Source organism: Chiloscyllium punctatum, chromosome 46, assembly GCF_047496795.1.
Source record: "Chiloscyllium punctatum isolate Juve2018m chromosome 46, sChiPun1.3, whole genome shotgun sequence".
Classification (NCBI taxonomy): Eukaryota; Metazoa; Chordata; class Chondrichthyes; order Orectolobiformes; family Hemiscylliidae; genus Chiloscyllium; species Chiloscyllium punctatum.
Genome location: NC_092784.1, coordinates 13294630 through 13308484, shown reverse-complemented (window position 1 = coordinate 13308484; position 13855 = coordinate 13294630). Strand labels below are relative to the sequence as shown.

The 13855-nt window shown below is 42.7% G+C and overlaps 1 pseudogene; it reads left to right on the top strand.

Annotated features, from left to right (window-relative positions):
- The first annotated feature begins 4714 nt into the window (after positions 1-4714).
- On the top strand, positions 4715-5520 carry LOC140467927 (cyclic AMP-responsive element-binding protein 1 pseudogene; annotated as a pseudogene).
- Positions 5521-13855: the final 8335 nt, after the last annotated feature.

Here is a 13855-nt window from a genome sequence, read left to right as displayed (position 1 = left end):
GGGAGAAACAAGAACAATTACAACATGGAAAAGACATTTGGGCAAGTACATGGAGAGGAGAAGGTTTCAAGGGCCATGGGCCAAACGCAGGGAAATGCAACTCATTCAGTTCAGGAAACCTGGTCAGCATTGATGACTTCAGCCAGAGAGTCATGCAGCACAGAAACAGAGCCTAAGTCTTGGTATTTTGGGGGAGTGGACTATCGTGACAAGGCATGTTGTCGAGATTGAAGTAATTTAGAGAGATATGGATGGTCGTCTGGATGGGAGCAGGTTTCAAATGTGTGAAGTGATTGGTAAGAGGGGAGGAAAGTACAGAGATAGGAATTCTTTTTGGCATTAGAATGATTGAAGACAGTGATCCACAAGGCAAGCCATAGATACAGTGTGGGGGAGGGAACACAGAACAGAACATTCACAGACAGCATTCCCACCTTCTCGTGGAAGGCCTGCTTTCTCCTCTTTTGTACTGATGCTCACTAAGACAGCTCAGGCTTGGATTGATAACTGTGACAGTCCCGATGTTCTCTTAGTACAACAAAACCTGCAGTAAAGGCGGTGACTGAACCTGGGGTGTGTTTGTGCTGTGCTCGCCCTCCAGCACTATAGCTATGTCATGTCCTGTTAGCTGATGTTTGCAGCCCTCTGCTCTGTGCACTGAGAGTGATCTTACCTCACTGCAGGATTTATAGAAGGCTCCAGATCTCCCTGCCCTGTGTCTCTCTGGCTGACAAGCCATCTTCAATGAGGGATGGATGAGACAACCAGCAGCTGGGAAGTCGATTAGGTCAGGACCTTCCTGAGTACCTACAGACAGATAAACAGAATGGGAAAATAGACTGATGCAGTGAGGGCTACACATGTCAAATGGCACTGAGTCCCACAGAAATCTGGAACATCCCAGTCTCCATCGGCTATCTGGAGTGGAGAATTCTGTTTGCTCCGAATTTGCATTAGTTGCAAGAACGAGGGACACTGACAGAGGCAACAATTAGACCCCCACAGTGAGGAATACCACATGGAGAGAGACTGAGTGATATCACCAGAGCGCAAGATCAAACAATTGTGAAGGAAGAAAGGGGTTTGATTCATGTTGCACTGGGATGCGCAACCTGTGAGCAGGTGAAGTGATGACCTAGTGGCATTATTGTGAGACAATTTATCCAGAAACTCAGCAAGTGTTCTCTGGACACAGGTTCAAATCGCACTATTGCAAATGATTGAATGTGAATTAAATGCTTCAAAAAAGATGTGTTTAAAAACCTGTAAATGAGTATTAAACAATTGCTGATGTTAAGAAAAATCCACCGGGTGCATTCATGTCTTGAGTGAAGCAATCTCAGGTCAGTCTTTCCTCCAGTTGTGCTCGACCCTGATAGCCCCGCCGTCCTGCACATTGACCTTCCCAAGATGGCGGCTCTGAGGCCCGCGCTCCCTCTTCCCTCAAACAAATGGCAGCCGTGGCCCTGGGCTGCTTTCCCGACAGAGACTACCATCTCTTTATCCGGGCCAGGTGGGTCTTTTTCGGGTTTTTTCACCTATATCCGCGTCTTATGAATTCCTTCCGCTCCTTTCTCCCAGTGAGTCTCCCACACGCCGCTCTCTGAAGCCGATCGTAGCCGCACCCAGAGAAAGCTGCTCCATGTCTCGCCGTGTCCGAGTTAATGTGACACTGTGCATGCTCTTCATACAAACCAAACTGCGCGTGCGTCGGAGGTGATCAGTGAGTTAAAAGAGAATATTCATACCTGCACAGAATCACGGGAGAAATATTAGACATTAACAATGGCTCTGTCGAGTTACAGTCATTGAGGTGGTTAGTATGCAAAAACATTTTTCGTTCCAATTTAACCGTACCGACCAGATATGTAAATTACCAACCGTTCTGGGAGTTTGAAAATAAGTTTGTTACTCGAGTGGTGTAAATAGATTGGAAATATGTACATTGTCAGATTTACATCATAACGATTTCTTTAAAACCCCACATTGTTTTATGAGAGGAGTTTAATGCTCCACTATGTCGTGAGAATGATCAATCCTGCAAAACAGTTTACTTTCCGACCAATCCTGAAGCGTTCACTCCCGAGAAAGCATTGGCCCCGCTCCTCACTCACTCTGGTTGGAGTACCGGACGCTGCTCTGTCCTCGACTTCCGCCCCTTCCTCCCAAATGCAGTGTTGATTGAGGCGCGACTCAGCAGCTAAGCAACAGAAACATTAAGGGACAAGGGAAGTTGGAGTCGATGGCTTGTGATGCGGTGAAAATATCCCGAATCTTGGACCGAGAGGCCGGCGTTCAATTCACAGATGGTGCAGATGTGTGTAAAAACAACTTTGAACAGGTTCATGAGGGAAACCAAGGGAAGTCAGAAACCGAATAAAAACAATAGAAAACGCATACAATGTGTTTGGGCTCTCAATACTCACATGGGTTTAGTCTTTACCAAGTGTTTTAGGGTCCCAGTACAGTCTGTTCCACTGTTCGTTGTGCACAGCCATATACCCCGATTGAAGGGTAAAGTGTTTTGGTGGGATATAAAGGTGCTTTTCTGGAAATACCTCAGTTTTGGAGGAGAAAATAGGTGAGAAGGAGTCGGTTTTTGTATGGAGTTACCTGTTCCCCTCCTGCTGCAGCATCTTATTATTGCCCTCACTCTACCTCGTACATGTTTGGTAGAGATCAGTGACGTTTCATAAGCCCACAATACAGGATCCGTCACTCTGTTTAAGACAGCAGAAATCTCTTTTAGCACTATCGTCATGACATGCATTGACCTGTTGCAGTGCTTCAAAGTCCATGAGGCAGCCGTCCTCTCTATGATAGACAGACTGAGTTTGGAATCTCCTCTGTCCTTAAGACTTTATGCACTGCTTGCGCTCTTCCTTTTTCCCTTTGCACGTTCCCTTTTCAATCCACCCCACCTGCATCACTCCTCATATGGAGCTGTCAAGGTCAGAGTCTATGGAATAGCCTCCCTCACCTTCTCTATCCTCCTTTGAAGATGTATTTTAAAATCATTCTCCTTAATCACTGTTGTGATCATCCATGAAGCACCTTAGGATATTTGCCATTGTGAAAGTTCCATACAATGCAAGTAGTTGTTGTTATTGCCATACATTAGGAGAAACAGGAATGATGCAGTCAAAATTCCAACAAGAAAGTCACTGATAGGCGTAGTGTATAGGCCACCAAATAATTACATCACATTGGCATGGGCTATAAACAAAAAAATAACTAATGTAAAAATGGCACAGCTGTTATCCTGGGTGATTTTAATCTACATGTAGATTGGTCAAACCAGCTTTGTCAAGGTAGCTTTGAGGAGTTCATTACGTGTATTCACGATAGTTTTCTTGAAAAGTATGAAATGGAACTGATAAGGGAGCAAGCTATCCAAGTCCTGGCCCTGTGAAATGAGGCAGGAATAATTAATGACTTCAGAGTTAGGGATCCCCTGGGAAGAAGCAATCACTGAATGGTTGAATTAGAATACATATGGAGAGAGTGAAGATAAAATCTAATAGGTGGGTCCTGTGCTTGAATACTGGGAACTACAATAGAATGAGAGAGAATCTGGATAAAGTAGACTGGATACAAAAATTTTATGGTGGGACGTTGATGAGCAGTGGAAGATTTTCAAAGAAATTTTACAAAGGTCTATTCCAGTGAAAAGGAAGGACTGTATGAAAAGGCATACTCGGCAATGGGTATCTGAGAAAAGTGATCAAATTAGACCATAAGACCACAATACATAGGAGTGGAAGTAAGGCCATTCAGCCCATCGAGTCCACTCCGCCATTTAATCATGGCTGATGGGCATTTCAACTTCACTTACCCGCATTCTTCCCGTAGCCCTTAATTCCTTGTCACATCAAGAATTTATCAATCTCTGCCTTGAAGACATTTAGCGTCCCAGCCTCCACTGCACTCCGTTGCAATGAATTCCACAGGCCCCACTCTCTGGCTGAAGAAATGTTTCCGCATTTCTGTTCTGAATTGATCCCCTCTAATTCTAAGGCTGTGCCCACGGGTCCTCGTCTCCTCACCTAACGGAAACAATTTCCTAGAGTCCACCCTTTCCAAACCATGTATTATCTTGTAAGTTTCTATTAGATCTCCCTTAACCTTCTAAACTCCAATGAATACAATCCCAGGATCCTCAGCCGTACCTCGTATGTTAGACCTACCATTCCAGGGATCATCCGTGTGAATCTGCGTTGGGCACGCTCCAGTGCCAGTATGCCCTTCCTGAGGTGTGGGGATCAAAACTGGACACAGTACTCCAAATGGGGCCTAACCAGAACTTTTTAAAGTCTCAGTCGCACATCACTGCTTTTATATTCCAACCCTCTTGAGCTTAATTACAACATCGCATTCGCTTTCTTAATCACGGATTCAACCTGCATGTTTACCTTTAGAGAATCCTCGACTTGCACTCCCAGATCCCTTTGTACTTTGGTTTTATGAATTTTCTCACCGTTTAGAAAGTAGTCCATGCTTGTATTCATTTTTTGCAAAGTGCAAGACCTCGAGTTTGATCACATTGAATTCCATCAGTCATTTCCTGGACCATTCTCCCAATATGTCTAGATCCTTGTGCAGCCTCCCCACTTCCTCAGTACTTCTTGCCTGTACACCTAACTTCGTATCATCAGCAAACTTCGTTGGAATGCCCCCAGTTCCTTCATCCAGATCATGAATATATAATGTGAACATGCAGGTAACCATGCCTCGGATCCAATCAACAACAAGTCCTGCAGTAACTTTAGTGCAATTACCGAATGGGCAGATTGTTCAAGTCCAAGGTGTTATCCAAGCAGCTCAGTCCTCAGTCATACAGTCCCCTCAGGTTCAGACTGTTCAGATTTCTACTATACTTGAAAATGAGGACTCCCAGGAATCTGTGGATAGCATGACTGACTCTCAGAAACGTAGAGAAATTCTATCGAGACGGCCTTCATACAGGAAAAACCTGAATGAACTTTCTTCTGATCCGCCCAGTGTGCCAATAAATCGATGAGGAGAAATCAGAAGAGACTGCCTCAACCATTGCGACAACGACGATGCAGATACCCATCAATCAAACTAACTGTGGACAATACCTTGCTATTACACAGGGGGGAGCAATTCAGCTGGCTAACAATGGTACAGATGAAGTGCAAGGACTCCAGACACTAACAATGACCAACGCAGCTATAGCCAAGGTTGGAGCAGCCATTATACAGTATGCACAGAGCCCTGATGGATGGCAAATCTTTGTGCCAGGCTGCCAAGTGCTTATACAAGGTGCTGTTGGAGATGTCCAAACCTATAAGAACCATACAACTCCTAACTCCACTGCTGACCAGGGAATGGTTATGGCATCTTCACCAGTCCTGCAAAGCGAGCCCCAGAATGCTGAAGAAACCACTCGTAAACGTGAGATCCGCCTCATGAAAAACAGGGAAGCAGCTCGAGAGTGACGTCGCAAGAAGAAAGAGTATGTGAAATGCTTGGAGAATTGGGTTGCTGTTCTGGAAAATCAAATTCAAAGAAAAGGCGTAAAAAGTGGCAAAAAACAGGAGGAAACAAGAACTGGGAAAACGTTAAACGTCAACCAAAAGCCACAAACGAGCTATAAAGAAAAGTAATATATAACATGAGAAAAATAAACTAGCACAGACTATAAAGACAGAGAGCAAAATTTTATATAAATATACATAACGAGGAAAGAATGATTAAAGTAAATTTTGGTCCTTTGGAAAATAAGAAGAAGCATTTAGTTTTGGGATATCACAGTGGAGGATGCTAATATCTTTCCAGTAACTAGCAAAGAGACAAAGGTAGGTGAGGATTTGGAAACTATCATTATTACAGAACAGCTAGTTTTAGACTGTTTGGAGGGAATTGAGCTAACGATAGAAAGGTCTTCTGACCTTGATGGAATGCATCCCAGGGTACGAAAAGAGATGCCAGGAAAAATAGCAAAAGCACTGACAGTAATTTTCCAAAATTCACTGGACTCTGTGGCAGTTCCAGCAGATTGGAAAACAGCAAAAGTGATGCAACTGATTTAAAAAGGAGGTGGACAAAAAGTGGGGAATTATATACCAGTTAGTTTATTCTCTGTCGTGGGAATGATGCTTGGGTCTATTATCAAGGAAGAAATAGCAGGTAATCTCAAAAGAAATTGTCCCATTGTACAGACACAACATGGGTTCATGATGGGCAGGTCATGCTTAACCAATCTTGTAGAATTCTATGAAGACATTTCGAGCAATGTGGACAACGGGGATTATTCTGTGGATTCTATGGATGTGGTGTCGCTGGATTTACAAAAGACCATCAACAAGGTGCTGTGCAAGAGGCTGTTGCATAATATAAAGGTGCATGGCGTTAGGGGTAGAAGATTGGTTGACTAATAGGAAGCAAAGTGTGGGGATAAATAAGTATTATTCTGGCTGGCAATCATTGATAAGCAGTTTGCCTCAGGGATCGGTGTTGGGACTGCAATTATTTACAACTGATTCGGAAGATTTGGAGTTGGAACCACATGTAGGGTGTCAAAGTTTGCATGTGACAATAAAATGTTTGGTGGAACAAACTGAGTGGAGGACTGTGAAACATTGCAGAGGAACATAGATACATTGAGTGAGTGGGTAATGGTCTGTCAAGTGAAATGGAATGTTTGTATATATGAAGTTTATACTCTTTGGTTGTACTAACATTTAAAAAAAATACTTCAATATGAAAAAGTTGCATCATTTGCTCTGCAGAGGGACCTGAGCATCCTTCTGCATGAAGATTGGTCCCCAGGTACAACAATCAGTTCAGAAAGCAAATGGCATTTTGTCCTTCATTGCTGAAGGGATTGAGTTTAAAAGCAGAGGTAATGTTCCAGCTGTATTTGGGTGCTGGCGATGCCACACCTGGAGTACTGCATTAGTTTTGATCTCTTTAGTTGAGAAAGGATGTACTGGCACGAGAGACGGTGCAGAGGAGGTTAACGAGTTTGATTCTGGAGTTGAGCGGGTTGGCTTAACAGAGACTGAGTAGATTGGGAATATATTCGTTGGAATTCAGAAGAATGGAAACATATAAAACAATGAATTGAATGGATAAAATACAAGTACAGAAGATGTTTTCACTGGCAGTTGAAGCTAGGACAAGAGGGCATCACCACAAGACTGGAGGCAGCAAATTTAAGACTAAATTGAGCAGGAACGTCTTGACCTCGATGGAAGTCATTGCCCAGGGAATTAATTGATGCTAGTTCAGAAAACATTTTTAAAGCTAGGTTAGATTTTTTAAAACGTAATTAATTAATGGACACGGTGAGAACGTGGGTAAATGGTCATGTCCACGAAATGATCAGCCATGATCTTATTGAATGTCAGAGCAGGCTCGAAGGGCAGGACGACCTTCTGCTGTTCCTAGTTCTTATGTTATACATCCCTCCCTCATTCGTGACTTGGAGGTGTTGGTGTTGGATTGGGATGGACAAAAGTAAAATTCACAGAACACCAGGCGCTTGGTCAACAGGATTATTTGGAAGCACTAGTTTTGCTGCTTCTTCGTCAGGTGGTTTTGAGATAGTGTTGTCATTTTTAACTCCTGTAACTCATGAACAGCAACAAAAACCACGAAGCAATCTGCATGCTCCAGCCAACAATGGGCCCTGGGTGATTTATGTCAGCGGCGGACCAATGGAAAGGTAGGGACAGAGCTGAAGGACCTGGCGGGGCAGTTGGTCGTCAGAACAATCAGGGTGAATGAGGGGCGGGAACTAGACTATGTCACGTGATCACTGGATTAGTGGTGCTGGAAGAACACACCAGTTCAGGCAGCATCCAACGAGCAGCGAAATCGACGTTTCGGGCAAAAGCCCTTCCTCAGGAATGAAGGGCTTTTGACCGAAACGTCGATTTCGCTGCTCGTTGGATGCTGCCTGAACTGCTGTGCTCTTCCAGCACCACTAACCAGTATTTGCTTTCCAGCATCTGCAGTCATTGTTTTTACCTTATACCACGTGATCATCCTCGCGGTCGGTTCGGGATGTGTGGACGGAGAGTTGATGGTAAAGATAGAAATAAACAGCAGCAAGCGGGAGGGAAATGGTGTTGGTATGAGTTGAGAGGGTTTACAGACATTTGGTGCACATTAAAAAAATACAAATTTGAAACTTAGTCCCGTTTTTGCAGTAAACGGGAAAATGCCTCATCCAGCGATTGACTCGTGTTAGAACCACCATCTTTATTCGGAGCAACGATTCACTGGACACGTGCAGCCGCCAGCTTTGTAGGGGGCAAAGTTCAGCGGGACGCATGTGCAGTCCTCTCTGGTAGAGAGTCATAGGGCAGGATTTACGCAGAGCATATTGATTGTTTTTACTGGATTTGTTTTGTCATTCATTTAAATGATTTGGATATGAATAGAGGCGGTACAGTTAGTAAGTTTGCAGGTGACACCACAATTGGAGGTATTGTGGACAGTGATAAAGGGTATCTTAGAGTACTATGGGATATTAATCGGATGGAACATTGGGCTGGGGAGTGGCAGATAGGCTTTAGTTTAGATAAATGTGAGGTGCAGCATTTTAGAAAAGCAAATCAGAACAGGACTCACACACTAAAACTGTAAGGTTCTGGAGAGTCTTGCTGAAGAAAGAGACCTTGGAATGCAGGTTCATAGTTCCTTGAAAGTAGAGTCGCAGATCGATAGGACAGTGAAAAAGGCATTTTGTATGTTTCCCTTTATTGGTCAGAGCATTGAGTAAAGGAGCTGGACAGGACATTGGTTAGGTCACTTTTGGAATATTGTGTGCATTTCTGGTCTCCCTCCTATCAGAAGGAGGCACCGAAACTTGAAATGTTTGAGAATTGATTTTCAAAAATGTTGCCAGCGTTGGAGGATTTGGTTTGCAGGGAGAGGCATAATAGGCTGGGGCCATTTACCCTGCAGTGTCATAGACTGAGGTGTGATGTTATCGAGGCTTATAAAAATCGTGAGTGACATGGATAGCGTAAATAGACAAGGGTTGGTGGAGACCAGAACTAGAGGATATAGGTTTGGGGGGGGGATTCAAAAGGAGCCTAAAGGGCAACTAAAATTGTAACATTTCAAAGGCATTTGAATAGGAAGGGTTCAGACGGATGTTGGCGAAGTGCTGGCAAATGAGAATACATTAGGTTAGAATATCTGGTTGGCATAGATGGGTTGGACCTAAGAGTCTGTTTCTGTGCTAGACATCTCTGACTGTGGGATCATAAAAGTGAACATTGCTGTAAGTCATCTCTGGGCTCCTTCATGTCCACTTGTTTATTATCTAGCTTTTTCAGTCTCTCGTGTGTTTTTTTGCTCTGTGTATTATTTTACTGTTACGATCACAGACCTCTTTGGAGATGAATTGTCCCCTGCTGCCCGGCTCCTGACCATATGCTCCATTATCAGGTTATTTTTTCCACAATATCTTTGACAGTCAAGAGTTCTTTTTTCCAATAAGTGAGTGGATTTTTCTTCCATTTCTGACAGTCAAATTCTGCACCATTTTCATTCCCTATAAATCATATTGCACTCTCTGAAACATCATGTGTATTTCTCCTTCCACAAATACCAGTGATCAAGGCCAAAGCTCTGTTCCTGTTGAGAAGGTGATATTTGACTTCCTTGAACTGCTGCAGTTGGTACGGTGAAGGTGCTCCCACAACGTGGTTGGGTAGGAGACATTACAGATTATTCACTCAGAGATAGTGAAGAGTAGAAGATATCTGTACAAATCAACATGTTTTTAATTTCACAAAAATATTGAGAACTTTTGATATAAGGCCACAGAAAGAGAATATTATGTCCGGTGACCAAAACTTTTGCGAAATAAGCATTTTTTTCAGGAACGACTTACATCAAGAAAGCAGATCTTAGATGGTGGGGATTCCAGACCATGTTGCCTTGGAATCTATAGAAACAGTCACACAGCTGAACTCAAAAATAAACACATCATTGGGAGTCTAAATTAAAATGAGTTATTGAGATGTGAATGTGTGTCCGGTGCATGGAGATAGGAATGATTACAGCCAGGAATGAAGTCAAGGGTGTGAAAGTAAATTGCTATTGCTTTTCAATGGGAGCCTTTTGATGGATCAGCAAGTTCTGGTACAAGTGAACACTTCGGCGGTAGAGTTCTCAATACTCTGGAGATTATAGGGAGGGTGATTGTGGGATGCTGGCCAGGAGTTGGTTTAGATAATGAAATCTAGAGTTAACAAAATCAATGAATGAGAGTTTCAGTAAATGAGCTGAGACTGTGGTGAGGTCAGGTGATATCACCGAAGTCAAAATAGTGGTCTTGGAGTGGGACTGGGTATCACCCTCGCCTCACCTCTGGAATTCAGCTGTTTATCAGCTTGTGAATCAAGTCTGTAACAAGACCAGGAACTGAGTGGCCCTGGCAGAACCCAAACTGGGTGTCACATCAGGTTATTGCAGAGCGGCTGCGTGACAGCGCTTTTGACACCTTACATCACTTCACTGCTGAGCGAGTGTCGACTGATGGAGGGAAATTGGCTGAGTTGGCTCTTACATACTTTTTTTGTGTTGAACATCCCTGGGAAATGTTCCACAATGTCAGCCGGAGCCAGGGCTGGATCAGTAATTGTCTTGGTGGGCAGCAATTTCTGGAGCACAGCCATCAGTACTATTGCCACAATGTTGGCAGGGCCGACAGCCTTTACACTACTTCTCCATTTTTTGATCTGATTTGAAATAAGTTTTCAACTAATTCGATTCACGTCTGTGATTTCAGGGACCAATAAATGCTCATCCACTTGGCACTGCTGGCTGAAGATTGCTGCAAATGCTGTTGTCTTGTCTGTTGCATGGATGTGTGAGACTCCCCCATAAGTAAGGGTGCGGATATCTGCGATGCTTCCTGCAGTGAGTTGTTTAATTGTCCATCACCATTCCTGACTAGGTGTGGCAGAACTGCAGAGCTGAGATCTGAACAATTGGTTTTTGGATCACATAGTTCTATTTGGTATTGCTTGCACTGTTTGGCATGCAGGTTGGGTAGCTTCATCAGGTTGGCACCACATTTTTAGGTATGCCTGGTATTGCTCCTGACATGCCCTGCGGAACTCTCCATTGAACTAGGGTTGATCCACTGGCATGATGTTAATGGTTGAATGGGGATATACTAGGCCATGAGATTTGAGATTGGGCTGGAGTACCGTTCTGCTGCTGTTGTTGGCCCACTGTGAGACAGAAGTGCAGGGTCAAAAGGGCGGATTGTGTTGTTGTATTTTCCAGTGCATTGGTAGATGTAATGTGGTCCATCCAGTTTCACTCCTTTGTTGAGACTGTGCAGTGATTAATACAATGAGTGATTTGGTGGGCCAGTGTAAGGAATACAACTTTAAAAAAAACGGTTTTGTGATTTACACATGAAAGAAGTGAAATTATCATGGTATTTGAACAGATGAAAGACTCAACAGATAATCAAGGTATTTTTCAATGGATAATTTCAGTTACATCACACTCTAAACTTTTGCTATAAATTCTGCCTTAGAATTGTGCCCTCCACAATCACCTGATGAAGGAGCGGCGCTCCGATAGCTAGTGTGCTTCCAGTTAAATCTGTTGGACTATAATCTGGTGTTGTGTGATTCTTAAATTAGAATATGACAGCACTACTAACAGGGCTGCATGGAAACAGGCTCAGTCCAGTTAATCAATACATTCGGAATGATTTCCTCCAAGTTTGATGACGCAATATTAGTCAAAACTGTCAACTTCAACCTGCAATGATACTCTTAATAAAAACTTCAGGCTGACACAAAGATCCCCACCCCACTGCAATGTGGTAACTAGGCCCGGCCCAGGAACTGGAACTGCGACTCACAACTGTGATCTCAAAGGAAGTGAGCAAACACAATTCTGACAGATTAGTTATAAGAGATGAGTACCAAGTTTGAGACAAGGCAGGTGGTATGCCTTCTTGCATTTAGCTTAATTGCATTTCTTATTTACAGTCGAATTTTGCAAAGTATAAAGAACTGTTTTATTTCCATGGTTGTGGAGGTTTATTCTAGTCGATCACAATTGCTGCCTCTCGCTCCCCAAGTCAAATCACAGGATCTATAACAAAACAATAAACTGCACATGTTGGAGATCTGAACCCCAGAAACAAAGTGCTGGAGAAACTCAGCAGTTCTGAGGGCATCGGTGAAGTGAAATACATGTTACATTTCAAGTTCAGTGACTCTTCGTCTGAACGGACAAAAGGTCATGAGACTTTGAACTTACAATGTTTTATTCCCTTCATAGATGCTGCTGGACCTGCGGTTCTCCAACATTGTGCTTTTTATATTGAACTTTATTTACAAAACAGATCGGAAAATACTAATCTGCAAAAGTGAAAGGTTCATGGTAACATGAGCGTCGTGTCCACACTTGAGTTACACAAGCATGCCTCAGTTTAAAAACAAGATTTAACTCAGTGACATTCCATTTCAAAATTAGCCAAGTTACACTAGTAATAAAGCTCATCCACCCAATGAGGCACTTCAGCACAACATCCTTCAGTGTTGCACACAGCCACCGTTACCAAAGAATGATCACATGTCACAAAATCGAAGGCCGAGAACATGTCTCTTTAAAGAAGCTGAAGTCAAACTCTCAATTTTTGGAAGGATTTTTATTAAAACTGATTGATCATTTAAATCTCAGAAGATAATCTTTGCTTTTTTTAAACAACGTGTTTGGGAAACATCCCACATCTTGCTAAAGGTTCAGTTCAGTCTGATACATAGAGCCAAAGGTCAAGCAAACATCACACTTTCCATTCACTTCTACAAAGGGCTGACATCACATTTCTTCAGGATTTAAAGCATTTTATAAATTGTTTGTAAAATCATATGTCACGTTAAAGAACTGGACAATAAATGTCATTGTTTGTAATAAGAGTGAAGCCTGTGACAGCAGATTTATCTTTGAAGGGCAGTTTATGTGGTTTCTAAATTCTGGGAGCAGATGGTGATAGTGAGCATATCTGGAATGCACTGTTTAGATTTGGAAATCCATGGGAGACAATCTGTGGTTTCACTAATACTTGGCTTGCGTTGTTGGTCGACAGGAAGCAATTCATAAAGTTACTTATGTATTGTTGTTGTCTACCTGAATGTTATTCAAATCTGCTAGGTTGCCTTCAATAGTGTGACTGCATCTATTGTAAATATTTGGAATGTTCCAAAACTGCCCAGTGCTTGGCAAATTCAGGCGGGACAAAAAAATCACATTTGAGTAATTTGAAATTAAGTATCTAAGAGGACGGAACCACTAAAGTATTCGATTCGAAGAGTGAAATGGAGTGCTCACATTTAAAATACCTCTTATCCATAGGAATGGATGGATTGACAGCATTGGGACCAAATTCCTAGCTGGGGCATGTGAAATGTGCTTTGATACCTGCGTTTACCAACAATAATTTGGCAAGCTCGGAAATTAAAAAAAAAAACAACACGAGTTTCATTGCTGCTCCTGGAAGGTCCCAAGCTCTGTGAAAAAATAACAATGTTCAGGTTTATTGCATATACTATGAAACAGGTGTTTCTTCTACAGATCCTGCAAGTTTCCCCAATGAGCATAGTCCATCCAAATGATGTTGCTAACTTTGGCCAACTCATTTCTTTCCTAGCCTCTATAGCTTGAAGAGTGACCAGAAGCAATTACTCCACATATGTGGGAACTTTACGGACGAGGATTTTTTCCTTCAGAATTGACTTTCATATATTCAGTGCTCAGAAAAGATAAAAAGCTTGTTACCTTTTATAGAGCAATGATTCAGTGCGAGTAAAACGCTAACCCTTTCTTGCTTAATAATCAA